At 39.7% G+C, this 25,106-nt stretch overlaps 1 long non-coding RNA gene across 1 annotated transcript in view; it reads right to left on the bottom strand.

Annotated features, from left to right (window-relative positions):
* Window positions 1-25,106, bottom strand: part of LOC120590854 (uncharacterized) — a 155,318-nt gene that overhangs the window by 118,455 nt on the left and 11,757 nt on the right. Inside the window, exons 3-5 of the long non-coding RNA XR_005649783.1 lie at window positions 19,953-20,125; window positions 8,996-9,161; window positions 1,141-1,277 (exon numbers count right to left, since the gene is read on the bottom strand). This is a non-coding gene — a long non-coding RNA (uncharacterized LOC120590854). The remainder of the gene's footprint in view (window positions 1-1,140; window positions 1,278-8,995; window positions 9,162-19,952; window positions 20,126-25,106) is intronic.

Here is a 25,106-nt window from a genome sequence, read left to right as displayed (position 1 = left end):
TTTTTAAGTTAAAAAAATAAGTGCTGATTGTAATGAAATCAAAAACAAGAGGACAGTGTGGAGCAGAGGTGGTAGGATGAGCACCTGTACCTTCTTCCAACCTCCACTACTGCTCAAATTACTGTCTCTGCTACTCTGGGTGCAGAAGTCCTGACGAGGCTGGACTTTGAACCAAGATCACAAACCACATATCAGATTTTCCATCCTTTGGCCTTAATCTCCTCCTCTCTCTTAAGTACAGTCCACTCCTCTCTCTTAAGTACTGTGGCCTGTCCTCTCACATAACCGCACTCGTGCCAGTCTCCATGTCATTGCTCATGCTGTTTCCCCCGTCCCATGTAGAAAGTCTTGCCACCACCCCTTAATACATCCCAATTCTACACAACTTTCCTGCTTAAGCCCCAACTCCCTATGAACCTTTTCTGTCCACTTCAGAACACTTCACCTCTCCATCCTCTGAAACGCTACTTCTCTTAGAATTAATCTCAGTTTTGTTTGTTTGTTGTTTTGATTAGCATTTAATTATGAAATCTGTGTAAGATCCATGTTACCAGCTAGATTTTGAAGTTCTGTAGGCAAATTTCTCTATTTTTAGCACTGAGTGTACAGTAAGTATACGGTGAGAATCTAATAAATTCCTGTTAAGGTGTTGATTGATGGAACATTCCTTGCTTGCCCAGAAGATTATGTGGTAATCTCTGCTACTCTTATCATGTCTGGCCCTAGTCAGCACGGACTCAGTGGTATTACAGAGGACACTGAGAAATGGCACAAGAAACATGCATGCACAAAGAAGAGAGCACTCAACCAGTCATTACATATTAAGCACCAACTGTATGTCAGGCACTGGGTTAGGAGCTGAGAATACACTGATTCGTAAAACATTCTCCTTATGGGGTCCCTCTCTTTCTGCTGGAGACAATTATTCAAGTGGTTATAAAAATCAATATATAAGATAACAACATGATCCATATTAGAAAGGAATAATATATGTGGGCTCAGAAAGCAAGAGGCAGGAGAGCCTGACCTTCACTGTGAGGTCAGAAGGAAGGAAACTGCGCTAGAAACAGAACTCTGAGCCTCCAGGTTAAGATTATGCGAACCTCTCCCACACATCGCCTCACTTGGAACGGAGCTTACCTTAATTCAAGTCGTACGACCTTCCCTTCGGTGACTCCCAAGCTGTTTCAAGTCCACGTGGCTGAACTGTGACTGCTGGGTGATTTATCTGTTTTATCCCAAAGTTGGCCAGATCGCTGGCATTCTCCTTGGACTTTCTGGCAATAAAACGGGTATGATCATAGAGCACTGCTAAATGCACACTGTGAAGATTAAGAAATGATTATAATGCATGAAAAACAATCATGGCCTCAAACCAGCAGAGATTTAGCCCCAAATTTCTTCCCTAACCAACCGCAGAAAAAAATGTGAAGGAATGAGGGACACTTTGTGTGCGGGGGGGTATGTGCATGTGTGTGTCTGTACGTGTAATAAATAAAACTCAGTTGCACAGTTCAGCTGCTCTCTTGTGACTTTCTGTGGATTGCAACAAAGGGACTTTTAGGGGGTTCCAAAAGAATCCTCTTGGGGAAATTTGGCTGCCTATCAAATGACAGAGGGTATTGTTTATCCCTGAATAGCTTTGTCAGCAATAGGCAAATCTAACAACAAGATAGTTACCCTGAAAACTTAGTGTGTAGAAAAAGCAATAACATATGGAGACAGAAATGTGTTTTTATTATTTTCCTTTTCTGTAGAGCTTGCATAATGTGTGCTACACGTCCCTCTTGAGAGTGTGTGGGAGGGCAGTGAAGGTAGGGAAGAGCCACTTCATGTAGCCACATTCAGTCAGGTGGGTTGTATTATGCAAACTCACAGGTTGAAGACATTTCTCTCTGACCTTTAAAATGTGAGATTCAAAATAGCATTATTATAAGACACAGAAGATTTAAATAGATAAAACATCTGACTGTATTTAACAAAAACAAAAAACTGTGACTAAATCTAGGAACATCTTTGTATTAAATCTTATCCGCTTCTAATTGCCACTTTATAATTAATCAAAGCATAAAAGCAAAAGATACCTGTTTTTACAAATATATGCTTTCATGGTCCATCCTTCGAGTATTCAAATATCACAAGTTTAGAAGACAATTTAATAAGAAAAAAATGCGCTTACATTTTGCTATGTGTCAAGAACCCTTCTAAAAAATCTTTGGTGTCTTAACTCATTTACTACTCATAACAACCCTATGAGGAAGGTATGAGCTTTACTTCCAATCACAGATGAGGAAACTGAGGCACAGAGATGTCAAGTAGCTTGCCCTGCCTAGGTCACAGAACTGACTAACGGTAAAGGCACGATTTGAATCTGGCCATGTGGATTCCGGAGTCCACATTCTTGCCCTCTCTGCCATATCTTCTTCCTAAGGCTTAGGAAGAGAGATGGCTGGTAGTAATTATAATTGTCTTGGAGTAGGTTGGAAAAATATAGTGTTTCCTTAGGCTTTCCATAGGCTAATTTTTTAAACTCTTGTTTAGCTAGATGGTTAATGATGAGGTAGTCACAAGTTAACTCACAGCAAACTAAATGTCATAAATAAATCACAAACAGTTCATTTATCCAACCTAAGTCAGAATTTGCAAAGAAAGCAAGAGAGATAAAATGTTTCAAAAACTATCTTCGGAGAAAAAAAGCAGTAAGTTAAAATTGACTCCCTGAGGTAAAAAGACTCCACTCTTCTCAATTTACCCTAGTGCTTGGAGGTGACTTAAAATTCCCAGCCTATGCTCAGATCTGAGTTTAAAAGTGCTTCCTTTAGTAGCTCTTGCGAGATAAATTATGACTTCAAAGCAGAAATGTCTCCATTCACAAAATGGGTCACTGACAAGAGCTCTAGGGTGCAAAGAAACTGTAACAAGCAAAGAAATATGGCAACAAGAAAAATGAATTTTTACCCTAGGTTCTGCTTCCTCTAATCTCTTTCACACTGTATTATAGCGAGCCTCATTCTCCCTCTCATCACAGTGGGAGGAACACAAGAAAGGGAGCAGACTCAATTATATCCCATGGGTTTGGTCCACACAGAATGATGCCAGGAAAGGAAGATGCATCATTTACTTCTTCTAAGGCCTGTGAGGCTTTCGCACTGAACTGCTGGGCTGAGGCCCTACGGTGCTGGTTGACCGACACTTGAGGATCAAGCTTGGGGCTGGTGGTCTGGGCTCATTGCGACATGGAAATGCCCTACAGAGGCTTCCTGTGAAGTCCCTTAAAAACAAGACATTTCAGGTCACCTGAGGATCAACTGGGCCTGCAGCTACTTCTTACTGTATAACACTGTCCATCTCTGCATTAAGGTGGGGTTTCTGTCTAAACAGAGCGCAGGAATGACCAATGTTGACAATTTTTAATTGCATATATAGATGCGGCTTTGGAAATGCCAGTGTTTACAGGGTGAGGATGAAGCTGTTTTAGGAAGCATGAAAACCTTCTATGCTCCTAGAGGTAGGAGCCTGGAACACTTGGTGGTGTAGGTAACAGCGCAGAGCAGCAATTAGAACACCCAAGAAGGCAATGCATGCATGTGAAGGGAGGGGGCCTATGTTAGGACATAAGTGGAGATGGCATTAAGGCACCCCATAAGCCAGGTGGTGAAGGAACTTGGAGCCAAAGTCAACTTGGCAGGACTAGTCGACACCATTACTCCACAGGCTCAGCTTTGCTTAACTGGAGAGCAGTCCTTAGCAAAAGCAGGCTCAGAACCTCCAGCTCGTCATGAGTGGAATTAGTGGAAGGGGCCTTGCTCCGCCTGGGTCTCTGGGCCTTGCCTCACTGTCCAGAACAATGCAGTTCTTTCCAAGGATTAGCACATAGCTGGGACTCAGACCAGTTAGCTGAGTTCCTAATGCCTTATCTGGGTCTTACCATCTTTCTCCTTCACCCTCCCAGGAGCATGAACTCTCTCTTACCCTTGAAGAAAGAAAACTTGTTGAAACAGAGCTCTGTGACATGACTTTTTGGTTCAGAGACAATTTGAGACTGTTCCCAGGGAACTATGTCTTCCCTACTAGTGTCACTCAATAAAAATGATAACCAACTTCAGGCCAGGCTTAGTGCCAAGCACTTCGGTTAATCCTCACATCTAACCTCAGAGGGAGGTATTTTTGTCCCCACTTTGTAGATGAGAAAACTAGGCACAAAGGGGTCATGACTTGCCCAGGGCCTGCACTAAGAAGTGGAAGAGGCAGGGATCAATTCTTGACAGATTGCTCTTAAGTGGTACATTACATTCTTCCAAAACATGCTGGATATATTCCCTTACCCTTTAGTGCTTCTTCTCACTTCTCTCCAGCAGAGGTGACGGACAGTCTCTACGAGGGTATCACTGGGTGAGGCAGTGAAAAGAAAACGTGATCTGACCTATGAGTTCATACTGCAAGGCCATTGGTGCAATGAGAAAACCTCCTTTCATAAAAGGGAGGGAATAGTTTTGTACCATTATTTAAAATCTCTCTCTTCACCACCCTACCTCTCACTACTTTACTGGTAAAATAAAAAAAAATAAAAAAATAAAAAAACAAGACAAAATTAGCACTTTAACTCTTCCTGCTGTCTTGATTCAGTCAAGAAAACAATGAAAACAAACCCAGCTCCCCAAGAATAGAATATTGACAAGAAGGGGTGGAAGGAGTTAGCTGGGAGCCCAGTGGAGGGAAAATTGGATGCCTCAAGAGAAATTAGAAATGAAAACGAAAGTGAGTTCTTTTATTACCACTAATATATATAGTATCAAGCTATGGATGGAGGAAAACGTGTGGAAAAATAATAAGAAAAGCAAAGAAAGGGGGAAATTTTTGCAGCTGTGTCGATCTCTAACGAACAGACACCCAACTGGTATTTGGAACTGACAGTCTGGTCTTGGCTGTGCTAACTGGCTGTGTGATGCTGGCCAAGACCCTGCCCATTTCTGACCCGCAGTTCCAGGTTTTGGTCCAGCCACAATCTAAATAAACACGTCGAATCAATTAATCAGTCCACTGGCACTGGCCTATCATGAACTGTTCCTACATTTTTATGCCCATAACATACAGAGAAGCAAAGAGAAAGGAAGCAAACAGTCATTCTAAATCACCTGCTTTCTTGTACAAGGATTGTTTCATTACAATATCCTAAGGGAATATAATTTAAAAGTCATCTTTACTATTCACATACATGTACACACACACACACATACACACACGCGCACACAGACACACACACACACACGCTTTCCCTGTCATTTAAAAAAATTTTACTGACATTCAAAAAATAAAATAGTAGGTGATATACCATGAATTTAACATTGTGTTGCTTCCATTCTACCATCATTAACTGTAGTCAGGCAGGATACAAAGAGAGCTAAGCAGGGGGGCTTGTAGAAAATAACCCATATTTTACTTCCAAGAAAAGCACAGATCATTTCCTGCAGATAAAACAAGTACTCGGGGACTTATCTTACCCTTTTATCCCTCTCTAGAAGTTAGTAAATAATGTAGGCACAATTATCAAATTTGAGGATATGTTTTCAGAATACATTCTCCCTTAGCTAATGAGACGATCACCTGCATTTTTAAATGTTAAATACACATCGTGTAAAGGAGACAAGAATAACTGTGGCATCTTGTATCAAAATTAAGCTTTCTACAGTTACTGGGAATTCTGAAAATTCTCTGAACTTTCTGTGACTAATTTTTGACGGAAGCGGAACAACTTGAAAACGGTACATAATGTGTGAAGGAAAGAGATGTAGAGAATGGGTCCACCCTCACCACCTTCACCTACAGGATGCTAAGTGGAGAAACACAAAGAGTAGCTTATAACATGTGCACTGGCATGATCTTTATTTAATGCACTCAGCTATTTAATTAGCATGCTAATATAAATCTTTTAAAAACTGTGTGGAAAGCCAACAGGGGGTCTGAGTCCTGATGTTATTTTTCCCACAGCTGAATAAATAATTTCTAACACACTACCACACTCATACACTCGTCCTCATTAGTATGTATGAAAGGAGTGGAATAAGCATTGGGAGATTTATACTGTACCATATACAACTTAATTAATAAGAAAGGGGGCCATTTCTAGAGGAGGAAGTAAATGTTCAAAAGTTCTTACATACTTCTGTTTAATTAATAATATAAATCCATCATAAGGAAGAGATTTTAAAAGTGCCCTCCTCATTTTCTCTACCCATTTAACTATTAACTAAAGTTTTCAGTAACTTACAGATGTTATGGTGCCATGATCTGTAGGTAGAGTCTGCAATTTCATTATAACCTTTATGTCCCTAACCCACACCCAACTGAGTCATTCAGTAAGTATTAAATGAGTGTGAACCCTGGCCCCGCACTGTGCTAGGTATGCAGGACACACAGGTGAACAGAGTTGTTTTCAAGTAACTTTCAATTAAGTAGAGAAGATAAGGATAAAAATAAATATGATGCAGGGAAGGAATTTCTAAAGGGGGAAGTATGTGTAAATTGCCAAGAGCCTCAGGCAATGGTAATGAGGGAAAAGAACTAGAGGGAAGGCAGTGAAGAAGGTTTCACAAAGGAGCTGACATCTGAATAAAGATTTAAAGGACAACTGCTCATCTCCCTGAGACCCTTGTGCCATGAAGACAAGATTAAGTCTTGCCCATCAATGTATCCCCAGCATCTAGCACAGAGTATATGCTCAATAAAATTGTCTGCATGAGTTAACTAAGTAAGTTTGACAGGCAAAGAAGGATGTGACAGCATTTCAGAAGAGGTTCATGGACATGGGTCCAACAGTCTTGGTATATTCCACGAATCACAAATAACTTCTTACAATGGAGGATGTGGTTTGAGCAAGGAGTTGGTGAAAGGTGGAGCTGGAAAGAATTATAAAAGTCCTGGGTTATAAAACCAGGTAAAATAAATGGCCTTCTTCCAAGAAGTCTTCTCTCTCTAAAACCTAGAAGCACATCAGAGCATATGCCAACCTCATACATAAATAAAGTACATTACTGGCACCTTCAGAATCACCCTGTTTTGTTTCTTGACTTGTTTACATGAAAAAATAAACAGCTCATTTTTACGTATGGTGTAAGACAGTGGTTCAGTTTCATTCTTTTTTGTGTGACTGTCCTTCCCCCATTGTACATTCCTGGCTCCCCTACTATAAATTAATTGACGACATATGCGTGGGTTTATTTTTGCGCTCTCTAATCTGTTCCATTGATCTATGTGTCTGTTTTTATGCCAAGAAGGAAGAGATGTATGTTTTCTGTAACTTCCAAGCAAGAATCATTCTTGCTCTTTTCTGAGAGCTCCTGGAAATGACCATCTCTCCCATTCTCTCCAAAGGTACACTGAGAATTCATTAGCAACTGGTTTACCACCACGAGGTAAGACTAGCCTCAGTGTGAACCTGCCATTGTGGTGGGCAGAGAGGAGAAATGGAAAGAAACCTTGATGACACTGCTGGGCTACTGAATTAAAGTAATCCGCAGGTCTGTCCAGAGATGTAGACTAATGTATACCTTTTAATGTTTAAGTCAGTTTTTGTTGGGTTTTTGGTTCTTTACATCTGACAGACTTTAAACAGATATAATTACAAGTTGATTGGAAATCCAGTTGCCTAAAGACCTGGAAGGAACACAAAAATCAGAATGCTGTTGCCTATTTCAGAGCAATGGCTTTAAGCAGACCATGATTCTAAGCTTCCTAAAATGACAGATCCTATGAAGTCACTCTTACAGTCCCAATCATGTTGAACAGAATGGTAAACTGGACAGAATTTTAGATAGTGTACAGAGCATAAAGAATTGAGGACTTTTTGGACTTTACAAAATGGATTCCATGGGATCCATGGTAGCAATGTCAACTGGCACATAATAGGAACATCCTTAGGGTGTGACCAGACAGCCCCAAACCACAGAAACGTCAGCCACAACTGCCGTCAAGAAGCCCTGGACTGCAAGAGCTGATAAGCATAAGGATCCCACCTTGTAAGGACCATATAAGCTGAACACCTCAGACAGACGATGCTCAAGCCTGACGCGAGAGCATCACAGGTGGCTGCACTGAGCGCCAAAGACTCTGACCTCCTGTCGGTCGTAGCTGCTGGCTTGGGACCGACGTGAGACTATCCGTGCCACCAGTCAGCATAGCTCGCTCTGGAGACACTGACCTTCATTCCTTCGCTCTGTTGCATAAGGCTGCACTTCCCCTCTCTGTGTGTTGCGTATTAACCTGCCTGGGTACCTGGTTGGCTTATCTGAGAAGGTTCTGCTCAATAAACCTGGCACTGTGGAAAGACACAAACGTGTCCAACAGTGTTACTTCGGTAGCTGTTTTCCCTGCTTGCAACAGATAGGTCCTTTTTAGTGGTTTCTGGGGTGGCGGGGGTGGGGGTGGGTGGGTAAAGAGGTATGATCGTGAAGGGAATGGCAGGAAAAAAGAGAACACAGATGTGATAATAATAATAGTGAACACTGTATTGTACATACTAGGTGCCTGGCAGTACTGTGGGTAGTGGACATATGAACTCATTTACTTCTCATAACAGTCTACAACAATATTACACTTTTTCCCACTTTTCTAGAGAAGAAATTAGAGGCAGGCACCAGAGTTAAGCGTGGTGGCCCCGCCCCCAGTCCCACCGCTAATAAGAGCTATAACTCAAGCAGACGGTCTGGCTCCAGTGCTGGTGCTATCACCTCCTGCTGTTGATGCCTTTTTGGTCCTTAATTTAAGGCTGATGTAGAAATATCCCGCTATCGATACTAGGCAATCCTTGTTTGTAGTTTCCTTTGAAACCCAGCAGACATATCTAGAATTCATCTGGTTGAAGCAAGGTGTTCAGACTGGGATGTACCTGGCAGAGTCTAAGTGGACAGTGTTTGCAAATGACTCACGCCAGGGACGTGGCAAACAGAGTGAGTTCTCCCGCCAGTTACCTGCACAGACATCATGGCCACCTACTTACCTGCTGATGTCATTGAGAACTAAAATTTCTTCTCTGCAAACAGATTTCGCCTTTCTTCCTCAAGCCTCTCCATAGACAAGGGTGTTGTATTAGGATGAAGAAGCACAAAATGTAGAAGAGGATACTTTTGCTTAAGTTGTAACAATATTTGTTAAAGTTAATCCAGCTGTAAAAGTAAACATAATAAAACAAAAGGATGCATTTTAAAACTTCTGATACTAGAAATGGACACTGCTATTGTTTTCCCTATACATGTAAATAAGGAGCTCTGTAAGTTAAACTAGTCTTAAACTCCTGTATTATCACGTGTTGTATAAGGCTCTATAGAAAACAATGAAAAAATCTATAGATGGTTACTATTTTAAAGTATTCACTTACCTCCTCTTCTTCTATTCTTCATTTTTCCTTCTTTCCCCAAAAAAACCTCTTCCGCCCACCCCATTCCACCACAAGATCAGATCTCCACTCATTCAGGAGAGGCACACAATAGAGTGGAAACCAGGGCAAACCACGAGCTTTTGTCTTTGTTTTGCAAAAGCCTAAACCCCCTGGGGAAAGAAAGTCTCTGTTTACAGCCTGAAGCGACAGGAATGAAGACGTTCTTCTGAACTCTCCAGTTTGGGGGGGACGTGTGAAAGAGGCGGAGGTTGGGGACCTTCCCAAGAGCAGGGAGTGGGGCCCTGCATTAAGCAGCTCACCAGGAAGGCTGCCAACGCCGAGAGGAATGGCTACATTGTGCAGACTGACAGAAATATAAGCAGCCTTCACCAAGATCCCCAGGCTCCCAGCATGACATGGGAACAGCAGAAGACAATTAAACCTGAGGACAGGGAGGACAAGCTCTCAGGCCTGCCCTGTGTGGGGCACTAACAGAGGATACACTGTCTCCTCAGCACTTGGCTCTGTGGAAGATCCCAGAACTGAGGTCCGGCTCTAGGAAAGTCATTACGGTTACCCAAGAGAAACTAAAATTTACCTGTGTTTTGCTTGTTGGCTTGCTTTTCCCCAAGCCTAACAGAATGGGCAGACCATAGTCATATCTCAAGTTGAGCTACAGAAAGTGTAAAGATGAAGTATCGTTCATAGACACATTTGGGGTGTGGATCCTAGCTGTGAAAGGAGACTACATGAATCCTGCCTAAGAGTTTATAAGTCTAGTATGTAAAATACAGAGACTAAATGAATCTGAGAACAACAGACAGACAGTAGCCAAATGACAGAATGTATGGTAGAGGAGATACGATTGTGAGCTGAGGATCCAAATGAAGCTCTCTGGAGAAGGTGGGATCTGATGTGGTATTGACGCGGGACAAAGTGAATCCCTCCTGGGTGGGGACTCAAGTCCTACACAGAGAGAGAGGGTCCTTGACTGCATGCAGGAAGGAATTCAAGTGCACACCAGGGTTAGAGACAGAGAGAGACCCCCCGAGTATTGGAGGAATTCAGTTTATATGTGATTCCTAGTTTCTATGAATTACAGTTTAAACACTTTGTTTCCCTATTTTCCTTTGATGGTATGGGTATGCGGTGTGAAAACTATGGGTATGCAGAGTGCAAGGCTTGTTGGTAATCTCAGCCTTTGTTCTGTAGGTTCCCTGTGGTCTGGCAGCCATAGGGAATGAGCGGTTGGGTTTATTTTGTTTAGGGTACAACTTAAAGACTTGTTTTCTTGTTTTCTTTTCATGGTATGAGTAAATAGTTTGTAAGTAATCCCAGCAGGAATCTTCCTTTTTCCCTGTAGGTTTCCCAAGGTCTGGAGGCACATTGTAGGCTCTGAATACAACTTGGTTTAATATTGAGTTCTCATGCCTCTTCCCTGTATCAGCATCTCAGCAGAATACGTGAAAATGGGATGTGCAGGGGAAGAGGCAGGGGCTCTCCAAGACACGCAACAGCATGAGCGAGGACTCAGAGTTGAGCGTGAGCATATTTATTCAAGGGTGACAGGAAGGAGACACATTTGACAGACTGAACCGAGGAATCAATAGATGACTAGAAAAATAAATGTGGGGCGCCCTGGAGGGTCCTAAGTTTGTATCAGATGCCATAAACAACATGACATCAACGGAAAGTCTCAAACTGGACGATAAAATGGTTTTTAAAAATTATATTCTAAGATTAACATGAAGTCGGTACGGTAGATTATTAATAGCCAGTGATACTGGAAGAAGGCAGAGTGGATGGGACATCATTTCATTAATCTATGAAAACAGAGTTAAAGGCCTGCATTAGGACTGGAGGGAGAAAGAAATGAATGCATGAAATAGAAGAAAAGGTTTTGAAGAGGGGAATTCCTTTTGGCAAGTTTGAACCATGACTTTAGCTTTCTGTTTAACTGAGCTCACAATCAACTGATCACTTTGGGCATAAAATAGTTCATTCCATCTAAGTAATATTATGGGCAAAACTCATATAATGTATTTTAGTCTGCTACTGTAAGCAGCTGTTCACCTCATTCCCCTTGGAAACGTGGTGCTTGGTTTGGGCTGGGAAAGAACTACAGAAGGGAAGAGAAAACAAGTGTTTCCATCCTCAGAATGTTTTCATTCTTGTAATGTTTTGTGCTACCGCTGTTTAATGTCTCCTGACACTCTGACACACTGCCGTACCAGCCAACTATGGAGATAAACATGTCTGATTGCAGGAAAAAAACCACCTTAGTCACTTGAATCTGTTTGTCCTAGGGAAGTAAGAGAGAATTTAAAGAAACAAATAAGATTTGTGCAAAAAACACCCAAGCCATATAAGGCTGCAAGAAATAGCTTCAACAGTATAGGAGAGGTTTTAGAGGGAAAGTCCTGGGTTCAAATCCAGATCCTGACATTTGAAGACCATGTAGCCTTGAACAAGTTACTTAAAACACTAGCCCTACGACCTTGTACAAACTAGAAAGAGGCACCATTCTGGACAGATGAAATCTCAAGGAGGCTGGAGGCCCCATTTTTGACCCCACTCACCCCTGTGACTGAGTACTACATGCAGTTAGCAATCCATACGACTATACACAGTGGCTCTATTATTGCAAATCTCTGTGTTTTCATTTCCTCTTTGTTTATTGAAGGAAATGAAAGTATCTATCTCATGGGGCTGTTTTGAGGATTAAATTGCTATAGAACACAAAGTGTTTTGTATAGCACTTGTTATGTTTTAAACTTGCTGCAAATGTTTGCTATTATTATAATATTTTTATTCATCTAAATCTCTCACATTTTAGAGCACAGGTTAGCAAACTGTGGTCCACAGGCCAAATCTAGCCTACCACCTGCCTTTGTTCAACCTGAGAGGTAAGAACTGTTTTTATATTTCAAAATGGCTGGGAAAAATTTTTAAATATACATTTTCTGACACATGACAATTACATGAAATGTAAATTTTATTGTCCCTAAGTAAAGTTTTATTGAAACACAGCTACTCTCAGTCATTTATCTGCGGCTGCTTCATGGCACAGCAGTGGAGTTGAGAAGTAGCATCAGAGATGGTATGCCCCATGAAGACTCGAATGTTTTCTATCTGGCCCTTTGCAGAAAGGGTTTGCCCATCCTGTTTTAAGGTGTTTTCTCACTACCTCCAGGATGTGCTCTTCAATCTTTCCTAAGGACTGGAATTAAATCAAAATGGTTTTTGAAATTCTTGAGCACTAGTGAACATCAAGCTGTTGAAAGAGAGGCATTCTTGTTCTTTCCAAGTATTCTGCATATCTTTCAAAACACTGTCACTTCTTTCCATGGGTGATGACAATGTGCTTAACATTAATTCTCCTTCTAATATACAGAGATTGTGGCAGCACAGTGCTGTGTCAGAGCCAGAGCAAACACATGCCTATAGAGGCTGCCCTAAGTGTTACTACATGTTAAACAGGTTCAAGTTGAAAACATTTTATATGGACAGATGCCAAGCAATCTTTGGCTGTCACATGATATCAACATATATACAAGCAAAGCAAAAAATTCAGTCTATCATTGAGATGTTTTGCCTATTTGATGCCAAAAATTCAGATATTTGGAAACAGCTGGATAATTGATTGCATTTTTCACTTTTCATCTGGTTTTGGCAGTCAGCCTATTTCAGCTAATGAGAACAGCCAAATATTAGCTGTATTCTACATACTAACATGGGAGGAAAAAAACACTTTCTCCCCAGCTTTTCCAAGACAAGCTTCCTGATTCTACTTCTTCCTTTTTAGTACATGCACTGTTTTCTTCTATTCCGCCTCCCCGCCGTTCCTCATCTCCTCTTTTTATCTTATTTTTGCCTTGACTATTCTCTCTCGCACAATCTCTACTGTAAAACTTTTAAACAGTGTCCTCTTCTTTCCAATTCCCTTTTGTTCTAAGAAGAAAAATGAATGGCTTCATAATAATTGAGATTCTCAATTAAAACCCAATGTTCAAGCCTCTGATGGTGTAAATGGTTTCCCAATTGCTGGGAGGCTGCTAACCTCACGATTGACCAGACCGAGTCCATGGCAAATTCAAGGGAAAGGTCACAGGGATGGCTTTTGACTTACCTATTCATACGTTTTCTATTATTTTCAATTGATTTTAAACAATCTGTTCAATGTTATAAGTGTACATAAAACCCTTATGATATAATACAGACTTCTCTGGGCCACTCATTTATAATTATGGCAATTACACCCTTTCCTTGACTTCAGCTATTTCGGGAGGCATGGTTATGGTGTACACTGGTCCACAGTCTTCTTCTGCAATAACATGGACCTTGCAAAGACAAACTCAGTCCTCTCTCCCTGCTCCCCTAAATTCTTGATTGATGCTCTGCCTTTATGAAGTCTTGCTGAGAATATAGCGTTTAATCCATGATGCCCCTGTCAGGATGTCTTTTGCACACTCCCAGTGAGGGCTTTTTCTTCTCCAAACAACACTGCAGGGTTAGCTGTAGACCCAGATCATATAAATGGGGATAGCAGCTGCAAAACTGTGAATATTATTGTCTTTGGTCCTAAGCTGCTGACTTCATATTTAAAAAGAAAGAACTTCAAATAAGAGAGAAAATATCTTGATCTTAAAATAATCATTGCATGATTCCTGGAGGTACTGACCCACGTTATATTCATATAAACACTTGGTTTCTTTTTTGCTTAAAGAACATCACAAAAAAATACTTTTTTTCTGGAATTCCTTATAAATAAAGAGGAAAAATTATGCTTCTAATATTAGATTGGTCAGCCTAATTTTAATGCCAGCTGAGATCACAGAATTATTAAAAACAAAACTCCTAAAAGACAGTAGTGATGATGAAATCTCAACCAATATGGTTCTTTGACAGGAAAATCATGTGAGACCAATTTGACTTGCAGGTAAAATTATATTACAAAGTATACCATTACAAAAATATTTCTGTATAGCTAAATTGTCTTAATATCTGGAGAGATAAACCAGGATGACAGTGATTTTTAACTTAATTAAGAATAATCCCCTATACTAAACTATTTTATGGAATATACACTTTCTCAGGTCTCTGCCCAAAAGCTTATATTCCCAACCATTAGACATCATTTTGTCCATTACCTATGTCAGAAAAAAAATGAAAATAAAAGAGCCAAAATCATCCCACTTCTTCTGAGGTATCTATTAAGAAGGCATCCCTTTCAACTCTCCTTCCCACTGACACTTCAACACCCACCCACACCCCTCAAGGCAGGATTCAGTCACTCAGAGGAAGGAGGAGGACACAAATACATCTCACTCTTTTCCCCTCTGGTTTTGAACGTACTGCCCTCTTCATTGACTAGTTCACCAAAGAGCCAGGGAAGCAGTTATCTTTGCTCCTAAAACCTGTGCTAAGACAGGAATTTCTACAAGTTCACTGATTTCTAGAAGTTTATGAGATCGTCTACCTGTCTCGCTCTTAGAATCCTCCAATAAGCTTCCTACTCCACTCGGAATGAAATAAGATTGTTTTCTAGGAGGACCTATAAAACCTACACATCCAGCCCAGCTTTCCTCTAGGACCAGAGACCCAGCCTTTTCCTGCCCCTTCTCTGTTCTGTACCAGCCACGCAGGCTTTTCCTCTATTCCTACTGTGTGTCAAGCTCATCCTGCCAAAGGGTTTCTACACTTGCTCTTTCCTGGGAGAGCCTTCCGCCATGTCCCCCCATAGCTCACTCAGATCAGTCAGATTTTACTTAATGGTCAAACCACCAAAAAGATTCTTCCTGTCCATTCTGTGGGAGGCAGAATAATGGCCCTAAGATGCCCACATGTCTGATTCCTGAAGTCTGTGAATTCATGACCTTACACAGCAAAAGAGATCATGTAGGTATGAGTAAGTTAAGAATCTTGCCCCTGTACATGGAGGGCAAGGAGAAACCAAAGAAAGGGGCAGGCCACTCCAGATTAGTGGGTGGCAGGGTTAATGAGCAAGGGAACTTGTACATGAGGCTTATCTTGGCAAGATAAGTAGATCTCTGTATCCATCCACCAGAATCTTAAAAGTTTAGATAGAGGCCTTAACTGAGTTCAGTCACATACACCATCCAACGGTCTTAACAACACATTGCTCTCTCAAGGCCGAGTCCTTGAAAATGGTTCTCATTGTAGGAGTGATAGATATAACATATATTCCGAGAACAAGGGAAGAGGTTAGGAGCCTCAGGTTGCCCAGGGCTAGGTCACGGGTCAGGCAGTAGCCACGTGCTTTCAGTGACCACCTCCAACAGTAGGAGTCAGAGAGAAATCTGAGATTGTAGACGTTGGAAGGGCCATGAGCCAAAGAATGAAGCAACTTGTAGAAGCTGGAAAAAGCCAGCAAAACAGATTCCTTCCTAGAGCCTCCAGAAGGAATGTAGCCCTGCTGACACCTTGATTACAGCCCACTAAGACTTATTTTGGAATTTACTCCAGAACAGTAAGATAATAAATTGTGTTGCTTTAAGCCACTGTTTGTAGTAATTTGTTACAGGAGCAATGGGAAACTTATATAACTTATATGCATACCCTATATAAAATAACTTCTCCTCCCTACGCCCCACTGAGTTGCTTTCAACCCCTTATGATGCTTTATGGCACTTACCACTACTGAAAATTATATTACTTTCTCATCTGTTTGCTTATTTATCTCCTGTAATAGAATGTAAACTTTATGAGAGCAGAGACTTTGTTTTGTTCACTTCTAGATCTTGCATAATTATAAGATTACTTAGAAAGAGTAAGCACTCTATGGATATTTGCTGAATGAATGAGTAAATTTACACTAACTACAAACAGAGCCCCCTAAAACATAATTTTGATGCTTATGAAGTTTATGTGTGTGTGTGTGTGTGTGTGTGTGTACGTACAGTACTCATAATGGAGTAGAAGTAGTAAATACTAGTAGCGCTGGCAGCGGTACCCGGTGGATTGTGGAATTTAACCCATTTCTGTGATGGAGCTATGGCCTTGATTGACAATAGTTAAAATATACCAACATTTCAAGGAGGCTTTTGATTAACTCTTATAGAAAATGTCCTCTATATATAAGTGCAGGATTGTTCTGGACTATGATGGTACTACCATTTATAAAACACCTTCAAATGAAAGGTTCTGCCCAAAGGCAATTATCAATAGTTCAGTGTCTATACACCGACTGCATACTTTGAAGAATTTCTCCCAAATTATATGACTAAAGAAGTCAATCTAGTCATGATCAAAGCTGCAAAGAAAAATGAATTCCAGAAAAATTTAGGTCAGTATTTAAACCCTCAATTTGTAAATTAAAAGATGGTTCCCATATGAAAAAAAAAAAGAATAAAGAAAAAGGAAACTAGAAAGTTGAGAATTTAATTGGTATCAAAAATAGACCTTAAAAGAGTTATGGGCCCAATTAGTAAATTGGATCTCAGTTGACATTTCTGTTTCCTATGTAATGGTGTGTTTATTTAACTACCTTCAGACCTTCTTTGTACTTGGAAAATAACAATGTTCTTTAAAATACCGATGATCCTCCAAAGAAATAAAAAGATAATCTGTAACTTTCTTCAGTTTTATGCGCATCACATCACGTTGCTGTCCTCCTCAAATGAATCCTGGTGCCACCAGTTAAATCGACCTGCTTCATTCACTCATTATCATGTAATAGGCAGTATGTTCAGTGCTAGAGATTCAGAAGTGAAAGGCATAGACCCTGCTTTTAAGGCTCTCACAAATAAAACAATAAAACAACCACTGTAATAATGCAGTGTTATACAGATCAACAACAGTGTAGCCCGGCCCTAGGGTAGTGGGAAGAGGATAGTGAATGAGCAAGGCTTTTTCTAAGAATTAGGAAGTAAGAGCTATGCAGGAGAGGGGTGGGGGTAAGTGGATGGGGAAAGAGTTGCTGAGGGGTGATATTCAGGGAAGGCTGGAAATCATGGGACCCCCAGCACAACACTCTTCAACTTACATTTTTGATTTTTTTTCTCTATTTCTGACATGTGAGGCTATATTTTATTCTCAGATCTATCCATGTTTATATAAATAGGTACAGTTCATTCACATTAAATATTAGTGTTTTGGCTTCTCAATAGGCCATATTTTATTTATTCTTTTCCCTATTTACAGACATATAAATTGGTTCGATTGTTTTGTTTGTTTTTGCTATTAGAAAAATGCTGCTAAACATTCTCGCCACTCCTTCCTATGTACCCGTGTGAGATTTTATAGAGCAATAGACCTAGAAATGGAAATGTTGAGTTTTAGCACATGGAAAAATTCAAATTTACTGGATATTTTCAGAATATTTTCCAAAATGGTTCTATATTTTCCAAAATGGTTCAATTCATACTCCCCAATTGGTATAGTTTGCCCACACCTTCTCTAATGCTGTCATCTTTTTTAATTCCAATAAGTGATAAATGGCATCTCATTTTTCTTTCAATCTGCATAACTTCAGATTTTAGTAAAGCTGGATTTTTTCATATACCTGTTAATTCTTTTTGAACTTCTTTTGATAATGTCTGCTTATGATCTTTTCAGATTTTTCTACTTTGGGTCTTTTTCTTATCAATTTATAGACATTTTAAAAACTATATTCTGGATGTCAATCTAATCTTCACATATGGTACAAACTCTCTCCTAGTCGGTTTTAACTTAAAAATGTTTCATTTTACTTTATTTTGATCTATGTATTTTTATTGCTCTTTGCAATGAACCTGTTTAATAAACTATAAATCCATTAAAGTTAAGTCACTGGAAAACACACATATATATTGTCTGGCCTCATTGTCAGAGAACTTTGTTAAAGGCTCAAGTTATTTTTAGCCTAACCACTTCTTCAGCAGAAGTGCCCTTCTTCAAAGAGTTCTACTTGGATCATGAATGAAGACATCTCAACATTTAATAAAATGATTTTGTTTAATGCTTAATCACTGTATTTTCAAAATATATGTAGTTAAAATGTGCCTATTTATTCATACTAATTTTCGGGAACTCTTAATATTCTTTCTACATGGGTATGTTCATTTTCAGTATTTTAATGACATTTTCTTAAGAAAAACAATACTTATTTCCTCTTAAGATATGTCTAATTTTAGTTTTGTGAATCAAAAAAGTATACGTTCCCACACTAAATTAATTTTTTAGTTACCATGTGAAAAAGTGGTTCTTTTTAAATGGCATATATAGAGATTGGGTTCATTTTATTAATATTTAACTAGTATATAGATCTAAAGATACCAAATTTATTATCGTGTAAACAAAATAAAATGGTATAGATTATATACATCTTAAAATTTCCCCAGAAATGTTAAAACAATGCTTCTAAAAACTATCTAAAAAGGTATTAGATCAGAAGTTTCTATTGACCCTCCCTCAAAGAAGTAGACACAAGTTTAAATAATATAGAATCCACATGAAATTCTACCTACAGAATAGGTGGAATTGGTAATCAGACATAAATTCTCAATTAGTCACAGTGTAAGAATAAAGCAAATCTACAGGAAATTTTAATTTTCAGCCAGTATTCAGAACTTTTGCCCACCAATTCTCTTGTAAGAACTCCTGGAAAGAGGCAAACATGCATAGATAGGTGGACACAGGAATAAGTTTTGCTTTATTTTCTTTAACATAAAAACTTTTGAAAGTTCTTTTGAAAAAGCAAAACCACCAAAGGAAAGGAGTGAACTGGTATGAGAGAGGTAAAGACCACACAATTCACAAATAGGATCATTAGCTCCAGAACCATCAAGTTTTGAGGCCAATGAAAGCAGTGTTAAATAACATGTCTAGAATCGAAGAACTAGTCAATAACACGTGTGGGAGCGTCTGAACATGCAATCATCAGGGTTCTGGTTCATTCAATTAAGATTTGTATTTAAAACATAAAATAGGTATTACTTATGGTGAAATAAAGCTGCAGATACAGGGAGAGAGAAAAGAGGTGCACGGCTGGAAGTTCTTTAAAATGACAGACTAGACTAGCAGCTGGGCAGACCCAATTCCTCAGTGTTTCCAACCGAGAAATGCATCTGTAATGACTTGTAATGACCCTTCCTCTGCCATCTTCTAAAGTGTTCTTCTCTAAATACCTCTTTCTCTTTCTCTTCTTCATGATCCCTTTCCTCAAAATATCTAGCCACCACAGGGGCATAAGCCACTGCAAAAATACACAGCTATTTCATTCTACTTTGAGGGACTCTCAAGTTGCAAACTATACAGAGAGAAGGAGTTGTGGAAGGAGTCTGCCACAAGCCCACAATTGTTCTGTTGATGTTGGATAAGTTTCTTAGGCAGTCTACTCCATGCCAACCCTTGAGCTGAATCAGCCACTTCTGCACATTCGGAATGGTGTACTGAAGAGGACAGCACAACAGCTCTGCAGTGAAGATAGGCACAGATCTAAATCTGGGCTCCAACCCTTCCCTAGTAGTGGCCTGTGAGGGTAGTTTGTCTCTCTGAGACTCTTATTTTCTTATCTCTGAATCCAATGTGCACACACCTGCTTTTGTGGTACAGTACAAGGACGGTGAATATCAAGTACCTGTGTGGCAGAGACAGCGCTCCTGGAATCCAGTTCCAGTCAATGGTTGGAGAGCCAAGGGATCCATGTCCTGGGTGGGTGGAAGAAGTTCAGTGCTTCTTCCATCCTTGGATGCTGTGCATACAGATGGCATAACCATCAGATGGAGGAAGGCTGTCCATTCACACAGGGCTCTGTGAAAACAAGAGACAAACCTTGCATTAAGCCTAGACTTTAGAGTTTATTTTCTACTGCATCACCACCTGGGAACTGCTTAGAAACACAAATTCTCAGGCCCTATTCCTGATCTGCAAACTCAGGAAATCTGGAGATGGAGCCCAGGAATCTGTGTTCTAACAAGCCCTCTAGGTGATTCTAATGCAGATTCAATGAGAACCACTGGCATAGACCATCCTGACAAACTCAATCCAGCACATAACAAGTATGCAAGAAATGGTAGTTATCATTAGTAATTTAAACCACTTGCAACAAATTGGTTAATGAAATTAAGTGAAAACACTTCTGGCTACCTATATTCCTCACTACAAAATATGTCGCTCATATTTTTAAAATGGGATCCCCAGTTAATATCTGCTAAGATGATCAAGAAACCTACGATGTGGTACTCCAAATGCTAAAGTTGAGTTTATGATTATAATTAAATTGATACGTGAGATGTATTAGCAATGTTTAGAAATCAAATCCTCCAAATTTATAAATATTTCATAATCAATTATCCAACATAGCTGCAATAACCAAATAATAAACTTCAGCTGTATCTTTTCAAAATTATATTTGTCTAATTTATACAATCAAGTGTGAGTATGTGTCTGTGATAGCGAGGATGGCCTTCTTTGATAAAATACTTAAATTTAATTATAATGAGATTTATTACAATTTTGCCTACTTACCTGTTCTTTGTTCATTAATGTCTGTTTAGATTTTGTTTTGGCCCCACCCAGTGCTTAAGGTGCTGGAGCCTCTAGCCTGTGGTTCTCAAACAGAAAAGTACAGGCTTTACATGCACAGGCTGAGCCAGGAATAGATCAGATGACTACCTCGGAAAAATTTTAAATGGCCTAAAATCTATACCTTATGTTGTGCAGAGCCCAACGTTTTCCTCTAAGACAATAGAGCCCCACTCATCACACTGTCTCATTAATTTAATGTGATATTCCATTTTTCTCTTGAAAGTGCTGCATAACATTTATTTATCTGTCCTAATTAAAGTGAATTAAAACAAATTTTGAGTGAAGCAGCAAGCATGGAGCTTTTGTGGAGATCAGCGAAATCAGACCTGGAAACCACTTTTCTGAGGATATCACCACTTGACCATTCTAAATGAGTAGGTGTGAGTGAAAAAAAACAAGGGAATCTCAGGGCCGTTTTTCCTCTAAGAATTAGAGGACAATTTTGCACTATTATTTGGAATGTGTGATGCTAACAGGAATTACAATTTTTCTATTGCGTCTGTGCTAAGGAATTTTGTCTTTTATAAAGTACCAGGCCATTACAACAACATTTCCCTCATTATTCTCAAAACCTTAGAGGGAATCCCTAAGTAATGAATAGATTTTTGTAAACTCCTTCAGTTCTCTCTTTTGTTATTCCTTAAAAATCCACACTTATTCACCTTGAAATTTCATACCATCTGCAGAATCCATTCATCATTCATTTAACAAACATTTGTTCTCTCTTACTTTAGTTACTTTATTTTTATCTTATTTCCCATGCCCATCCCTCCCTTCTATAAACAGTCATTCTAATGTTTAATGTATACCTTTGTGTTTGTATTCTTGCAAAATGTGTTGTTGTTCTGTATGCATGTATTTTTAGTTTTTTAAAATGGCATTGTGTTACATATCTAATTTTCTTTTATACTGCTTTCACTGGGCATTATGTTTTAGATGCAATTATATTGTTATGTATGTGGCCAGTCCATTAATTCTAATTCTCATATATTAATGATAAACTCTTTTTCTAGCTATTAGGTATAAAGGGTTAAACAAAAAAATTTACGATTCCTGTTTCCACAGGGCTTACATTCTAGTCGGAACTTTGAACAAATAACCACACATAATATGGTAAAGTGTCTGTCATTCACTTTTTCAATAAATATTTGTAAAATGCCTTCCATATGTTGAATACAATGATAAGCACTGGAATAAAATAGAGAATGAGATAGAAGAGATACCCGTCCTCATGAAGCTTACATTCTAGAGGGTCACACAAGTCTTATAGATCATGGTAAGGATTTAAAGTCAATGGCAAATGATTAAAATGTTTTCTTCAATAGGGTGACATGAAGTTTGTATCTTTATTCCGGATGTAGTAGGAATATGGATTAGAAGGGAGCAAGACAGGACTCAGAAAAACCAGTTAGGAGGCTGTTGCAGGGAAAGTTGAGAAATGATAGTGGCTTCAATAGGGATGGTGGCAGTGAACAGAAAAGAAAGAAGAGAGTGATGTGACATGTTGGAGACAGAACAAACAGAATTTGCTGATGGATTAATTGTGAGGGGTGAGAAGGAATCAAGAAGTGTCCCTGGGTTTCTAACCTGAAAATTGACGTGGAGAAGACAGTGTGGGACGAGTCTGGGAGAATAGCAAAGTCCTGTTTGGATCATGATGCTTTTGCAGGATATAAATGGAGGCGTCAAGTAGGCAGTTGGGCATATGAATCTGAGTCTCAGAGAAGAGCTGTAGACTGAAGAAGCATATTCAGGAGTCATCAGATATAGATGGTCTTTAAAATCATGGGGATGAATAAGAATGTAGACAGAGGCAAAAAAAAAAAAAAAGGAGGGAGGCCATTGCAAAGCCCAAATGGATCTCAACATTTACAGATTGGATGGAGGAGAAAGTCAGCAAGACATGATAATGGAGTGCTCAGGGAGGATCTCTATGTTTCCCTAACTAATGACTTGAGCCAAAGCTATTTTTTTGTGGAGAGATGGGGATTCATGTCGATATAGAATGGTACAAAAAGTGGAAGGTGGGAAGTAAAGATAGTGTGAGCTGACAAATCTTTAGCAAACTTGCAGATGAAGGGGAGGGAATAAGGCAGGATGATATCAGGAAGGGAATTTTGGATTAAAAAGAAAAAAAGACTTTTTTAAGTCAATGAGACTCAAGCAGGATTAAAACATGACATGACATATAGATGTACAGGGATAATGCATGGTAGAAAGTTCCTGAAAGGTAGGAGATGAAATCCAAGCCCAAGGTAGGTCTGGCTCCTGGTGAGAGGAAGGGCAGCTCCCTTCTGACAGCCCCCTCTCTGAATGTTATTGCATGGACGAAATGAGATAAGAGGAAGAGCTAGTGTGAGAGCTCTGTTCAAACTGGGTTTCACAATGAGCAGAAGGGGACTAACTCCTTGAAAAGTAATTTGCTCAAAGGTCATTCTCAAAGAAACCAGGCCTTAAAACAAGAAGATATCCATAGAATTTGTTGGAGAATCTGATTTTTTGTTGTTACAGGGCAAATTTGGGTTGTGGAAGAAGGTTATCTGATGGAAGAAAATTACTCTCATCTGTCCGGGAATAAACCGTAACAGCCTTTGACAGAAACCTAGAGAAATTGTTCAGCCTTTCCTTGAGTTTATCAAAGAGCTAAAAGCTCCCTCGTTTTTCCAGCTTAAGAAGGCATATAGAGCAGAAGAAAGATTCCCCAGGATAAATAAAATTCAAGAATATCAAAATAAGTAGGAAATGACAAACCAAATAGGGAGTGATCAGAAGACACACTAGTGCCTTTCAGCACTGACCTGGGCACAAGCCAGAGTGACTCTCCCTCTAGGGCCTTATCTGAGTCTGAGAGGACCTATGATGGATTTTCTGCTTAAGCCTGGGAAAAGACCACACACAAATTAAATAGTATTTAGTAACAGCTAACAGATAGGTGCAAATATATCTAAACTGTTTATTTTTTTAAATCTGAGGCTAAAGGGTACAGATGTTTAATTTTCCTAGTCATAATATTTCATAGTGTTTTGGTACTTTCTGAATTGACTTCTTATACATAGGAATAAATTTACTGAATCACATTCTATTTTATTTTTCAGGTCTTTATGCCATGAAGAAATGTAGACGGTTGGATCGCAAAGCCATAGCCCAGAGGCCGACACTGACTTGTGGGCAGCTGCATGGTAGACAGAATAACCCATAGGAGATAAACCGTCTCTGCAGGTTGAGACTCTCAAACCCAAGCTTCTAAAAAGCATCACAGGTAGTAAATAGAGGGGTAGTATATTATGTGGTGAAGCATACTAACTTTGGGAACTAGCTGACCTGCCACTAACATGGTGGTAAGACTTTGGGCAAGTGACTAAACTCCCTAAATCATTTCATGTGTAGAGTACCCTGAGGTACTCGGGAACTTTTAAGGTTTATCCTAGTTTTTAAATCCCTTGATCTGATGTATTAATCAGGATTAGCTAGGTACCAATTGATAGAAGCGAGCCTCAAACTGACTCAAGCAAAAAGGGTGATTTATTGGTTCATATAACTGCAAAGCTATTGGCAGTCCATATAGTCCCTTTTGAGAAGTGGGAAAATGGACCCCTGAGTGAGCATGTGGCTTGGCAAGCAATGGGAGCCTCTGTGTGGAGGGAGAGAGGGAGGGAAGAAGGAAGGAAGGAAGGAAGGAAGGAAGGAAGGAAGGAAGGAAGGAAGGAAGGAAGGAAGGAAGAAGGAAGGAAGGAAGAAGGAAGGAAAGTTGTTAACAAGAGGGAAGGAAGGAGAAGGGGAGGAGAGAGAGAGGAGAAGAAGGAGGAGGAGAGAAAGGAAGGAGGAGGAGGAGGAGAGGAGAGGAGAGAGAGGGAGAAGAGGAGAGGAGAGAAGAGGAGAGGAGATAGAGAGGAGAGGAGAGATGTTCCTTCCTCTAGGTAGATATAGCCTAACTCAAAAATGGTATCAGTCCCCATTTTTTACCTTTGGCTGAGAACTCTCTGCAGTTCACAAACTGCTCTAAATCCAAGGGTAGTCTGGCATCAAGCCTCACTGGATCTAGGGACTCCAACACTGTCATCAGGACTTATTCCAAACACCAAAGACTGGGCTTTAAAAAGACACTTATTTTCTCACAGTTCTGGAGGAGACAGTCCAAGATCAAGGTTCTGACAGGGTTTGGTTTCTGGTGAGCACTCTCTTTCTGGCTTGCAGAAGGTTGACT

The sequence above is a fragment of the Pteropus medius genome, unplaced genomic scaffold (assembly GCF_902729225.1).
Source record: "Pteropus medius unplaced genomic scaffold, Ma_sr-lr_union100, whole genome shotgun sequence".
NCBI classification, from domain to species: domain Eukaryota; kingdom Metazoa; phylum Chordata; class Mammalia; order Chiroptera; family Pteropodidae; genus Pteropus; species Pteropus medius.
Note: the sequence above shows the minus strand (reverse complement) of the source record. Positions and strands in the feature narration are given on the sequence as shown.